Genomic DNA, 5588 nt, shown 5'->3' with positions numbered 1-5588 from the left:
GCAGCCAACAAGAGATTAAACCAGCACTTGTTCTTCCATGAAAGCAGAGCTGAGGGGAATGCAGCTTTTCTCATGAGCACAAGTAATTTAGTGTGTAGGGCAGGCTGGTGATGGAAGGAGAACAATTACTCACTTGTTTCACCTGTTGAAACTAGAAATAAATTTTGGCGAGTGGATCCTTGGTCATTATATTTCCTGTAAAGTCATGAATATTCCAGAGCTAGGCTCTGGATTAAATTGGTCATGAGGATCAATGTTAAGGCCAAGTCTTCCCTAAGATTTCAGTTTTTCTCAGCCGCCTTTATAACAGCCAACATTTGTAGAGCACTTACTGTACTGCACATCATATACATTTTTTTTTGTTTAACCCTTTTATTGAATCCTCTATGAAGTGGATACTATTACTATTCCCATTTTATAGATGAGAACATGAAAGCTCAAAGTGGTACAGTCTCTTCCTGGGAAGATGCAGAATGTGAGCCTCTAAAACCTATGACCCACCTTGATTTCCCCAAGTGGGCGTATTTGAAAATATCTTTGAAAAAGTAGCTGTATGAAGTTTTGAAAGGCCCTGAACCTGTGACTAGTTCCTGGGCTCTGAACTTAATTTTTGTCAGTGGCGATATTGACAAGGAAACATCACTGCCCTTGTCATTGAATGTTTTTGGCCTCAGCTCTTCAATATTCTCTAGCCTGATATTGTCAGCCAATTGCTTAAACTTCCTGAGCCATGTCTACAAAGTGGGATGCTAATCCCTGTTCTGACTACTTCACAAGGCTGTTACAAATCTCAATCTCAGTGGAAGCAAAAGTGTTTTGCAAACTGTATAGAGACAGAAATGAGATTTTTTAATGCAAGTCAACATTTTTGAGCACTTAGCTTGTGTTAGGAACTGTGCTAGGTGCTAGAAATGCAAATAAAAATGAATGACATATGGTTGTTTACTCATTCAACAACTGAATATTGAGCAGCTCCCATGGGCCACGTACCATGCTATGCACTGGCAATGCATCTGTGTCTGAGACAGGCCCAGGTTCTGTGTTCACGGCTTATGGTATGCAGAGAAGATAAATGTTCTCAACCTGAATGCAGCAAAGTAACAGTGTTCCACAGGTGCTGTGACAGCAGCATTTCAAAGTGCTATGGGGCACCTAACAGGACATCCTAACCTGGTCTAGGAGTCCAGGAAGACCTTCCTTGAGGAGTGATACTTAAATGTCTGCTGTGAGCACAGAGACTATGGGGAGATGGGTATATAAACCAATAAATACACAACTATGATAGCAGGATATAGAAGGTGGAGAAGGGAGTCTTGCCACATCTGTATCAGAGTCAAGGTAGATTTATTACCCAATTCTGAGTGTTGCTGTCACAATTTGGACATAGCCATAAAAAATTTCCATAGATATTTAAATGTATCACTGCAAGGAGATGACTAAGACTCAAAATAGTAACTACAGAAAGTAGTAGGAATACTTCCTGCTTCACTTTCTCCCTCTCTACACCTCCCTTGCATACACACACATGCACACACAGACACACACACACACAGACACACACACACACACACCACCACCACCACCACCATATAAATCTGGTTAATCTGGCAAGTAAAATATAAAATGCACACCATGGGCTCCTAACCCAGATAGTAACTGTGGTTCTTAAAATATCTCATGACTAGATCTTGGTGATCTGTATATAAAATGAGTTTTTAACTTTTCATTGTTGAAGCTTTTTCATGAGTAGAAGACAAACGATTGCGCAAGACTCCCAAGTAATCCCTGTCCATCTCCCAATCCCCAGCCCGGAGCATCTGTGAGTTGGGTTACAGTTAGAAAGCTGAGGCTTCCCAAGGGCTGGCGAGAGAGCCATACGGGGTCAGAAGAGTTGTCCTAGCCCTATATTCACTGCTACTTTGGAAAGTGCATTGTTCAAGTCATTTTCCTTCCCTGAGCCTCAGTTTCTCCATGGGTGAATGAAGTTGGGAAAGTCCTTTTGAGCTGGTTTTATGACTTTCTGAAGAGGACTCTCTACCCCACCTATCTCCCCAGGCTAAAGTGGGTTCCTGTATTATATTCTTGGCACTTTTCCTGTTTAGCATTTGCCATTGTCTCTATTTCTTTTTATCTATTTATTTATCTCTATCAGTATTTGCCTCCCTCGGACTGAATTCCAGAAGAGCGGAGGCTGTGGTGTCCACCACTTTACTCATATGTTAGCCTGGACCTCGTGTACGTTTAGAGCTCAACAAACATTCACTACCTAAAGGACAGCAAGCACTCACCCCACCAGCCCCTCTGGCTTGGTACCACAGAGCATCAGGGTTTCCTACCTGGTGTTTGTGAGAAGCCCTCTGCTGACAGATGTGTGGGGTTTTTGGACATTCCAAAGGGTCATTTTGTTGCCGCCATCAAAATGGTTACAACCACAAGTCCCTGGTTCAAAAACCATCCCTGTCCTTTCCACAGGTGTGGAAGAAGCGAGGCCAGAATCAAAAGTTTAGTCAGAACAAAGTCAGCTGATGCTCATATTGTGACAAGGAGGATTAGTAAACCTTAATATGGAATTTTTAAAATCCAATAGTGGTTAAACTTTGTGAAATCAGCACATCTTAGAGTGATTTATGGAATTGAGCTGCCTTTAATGTAGTCTTATAAACCATTTTTTTTTCCAACTGGACTCATTTGTTTCTTCATTTATTTAAAAAACACGTCTTTTTAGCCTTTAGCATGGGCCAGACCTTGTGCAAAACATAATGCAGACAAATGGATGTCCACCGGCAGCCAAGTGGAGGCTGAGTAGAGGAAAGAGGTGGCCAAGTAGAGGAAAGAGGATCTACATAAGAACTACAAGGCTGACTATAAAAAGTAAATATTTGTGACCCCATTTGATTAAAGTCTGTCTCTTACTGCTAGACAGTAGAGTAAGCCCCAGGAAGCCACAAAACGGTTTTCTCTGTCTTGCTCAATACCGAATCCCCAATGCTGAACAGTGCCTGGTCCATAGAAGGAACTCAATATATGTTTGTAGAATGAGGGAAATAGTGTCACCTAAAAGAGACTTAAAAGTGCTGGGGGGACTGGAAAGGTAAAGCTTAGTCTCAGCTGGGAAATGACATGATCAGAGCTGAGAGAACTGTAGAGTTAGTGCTTCCAGCCTCTGTTCTCATCCCTATTTTACAAACAAATAAACTGTCATTAGAGAGGGAAAGTGATTTGCTCAGGGTCACACAGGGTAATGAGCTGAATTTTGTCCCCCTTAAATTCATATGTTGAAGTCCTAACCCCCAGTACCTCAGAATGTAACTTTATTTGGAAATAGAGTCTTTAAAGAGGTAATAGTGTTAAAATGAGTCATCAGGGTCGGCTCTCATCCAATATAACTGGTATCCTTATAAAAAGAGGAAGTTAAGATATGGCTACACACAAAGAAGGAGCCTATGTGAAGACACAGGGAGAAGATGGCCATCTACAAGCCAAGGAGAGAGGCCTCAGAAAAAACCAACCCTGTCAATACCTTCATCTCAGGCTTTTAGACTCCAGAACTGTGGAACAAATTTCTTTTGTTTAAGCCACTCAGTCTGTGGTACTTTCTTATGGCGGTGCTAGGAAACTAATACACACAGAAAGTGATGGCAAATCTTGAATTAGAAGTCGGGTCTGCTGAATCTCTATCCTTGGCCCTTGGCATGACAGTACCCATCTGGTACAGTCAATGCCCTCCCCAACACCCACTCCCAAGGATGACAATGGCAATGGTGAGAATAGTTAACATATACATTGTGCCTAGTATGTACCAGACCTTCCTCTAAGTACCTTACATACATTAGCTCATTTAATTCTCTTGACAGCACTGTGAAGTAAGTACTGTACTGTTATTATCTCATTTTTACAGATGAGGAAACCGAAACACAAGTGACTTCGTAACTTGCTCAAGGGCATGCAGATACTAAGTGCTGGAGCTGGGATTCCGGCTCAGGCAGTGGGCTCCAGGAGCCTGCTTCTTCTACCATCATACTATTCTAGTGGACTATGTCTACCAGCAAAGGTATTTTCTTTTGTTTATTATTATTATACTTTAAGTTCTAGGGTACATGTGCACAACGTGCAGGTTTGTTACATATGTATACATGTGCCATGTTGGTGCTGCACCCATTAACTCGTCATTTACATTAGGTATATCTCCTAATGCTATCCCTCCCCCAGCCCCCCACCCCACAACAGGCCCCGGTGTATGATGTCCCCCTTCCTGTGTCCAAGTGTTCTCATTGTTCAATTCCCACCTATGAGTGAGAACATGTGATGTTTGGTTTTTTGTCCTTGCGATAGTTTGCTGAGAATGATGGTTTCCAGCTTCAACCATGTCCCTACAAAGGACATGAACTCATCATTTTTTATGGCTGCATAGTATTCCATGGTGAATATGTGCCACATTTTCTTAATTCAGTCTATCCCAGCAAAGGTATTTTCAAAGTTGAGAGGTATTGGTGGCAGTTAGAGGCTATCACTGCGTTTGGTTTCATATAGCCATTAGACATGGATATGCTTAATCTGGAATAGCTCACTGGAAGCATAAAACATGAGCAGAGGGAAACCAGGAGCCTGACTAAGGAGTGGGGTGTTCGGATTTAGTTGCTCCAAAATCTTCCAATGTGTTAGGATATTAGTGCAGAGGCGTTGAAACAGATTTTAAGCCTCCCTCAAGTTCAACAACATCTTCTAAATCAGATTTTGAAAATGAAAGGAACAAACTACTTCAGCCAAAATGCTTGCAGTAAGAAACCTGGGTTTGAATACTCTCTTTACTACTTACTTGCTGAGTGACTTGGGGTTTATGGAATCAGCCTTAACCTCAGTTTCTCCTCCCAGGAGATGGGGAAAATAACACCCATCTCGTGGATGAGACATAATGTATGAAAACACTAGCACAGTGCCAACACATAGTAAGTGATGAATAAATAAAGCTTTTTTTTTTTTTTTTAAGACGGAGTCTAGCTCTGTCACCCAGGCTGGAGTGTAGCGGCGCGATCTGGACTCACTGCAAGCTCCGCCTCCCGGGTTCACGCCATTCTCCTGTCTCAGCCTCCCTAGTAGCTGGGACTACAGGCGCCCGCAACCACACCCGGCTATTTTTTTTTTTTTTTGTATTTTTAGTAGAAACGAAATTTCACCGTGTTAGCCAGGATGGTCTCTATCTCCTGACCTCGTGATCCACCCGCCTTGGCCTCCCAAAGTGCTGGGATTACAGGTGTGAGCCACCGCGCCCGCCAGAAAGCTCTTATTAGTTAAGCAAAATGACCAAACCCAAACACTCCTTCCTCTGTGAATCCTCACCCAATGCCTCATCCTAACCTGTCGGAATTAATTGCTTTTTCCTCTGGCTTTCGGTGGAAGTTGCTTGCACTTCTACTTGTCACTCCGTTTGTCCGTGTATTAATGACACACCTGTACATCCGTCCATCATTCATTAAGATTGTGCTGAGCATTTTCCATGTCCCAGTGCTGTGTTAGACACTGGGAGTTCAGAGATGGATCTGACATGGTTCCTGTCCTCAAAGGGCTTGGGCTTTTGGGGGCAAACCAGG

Source organism: Pongo pygmaeus, chromosome 9 (genome assembly GCF_028885625.2).
Source record: "Pongo pygmaeus isolate AG05252 chromosome 9, NHGRI_mPonPyg2-v2.0_pri, whole genome shotgun sequence".
NCBI lineage: Eukaryota > Metazoa > Chordata > Mammalia > Primates > Hominidae > Pongo > Pongo pygmaeus.
The sequence above is the reverse complement of the archived record's forward strand: the minus strand, read 5'-3'. Positions refer to the sequence as shown.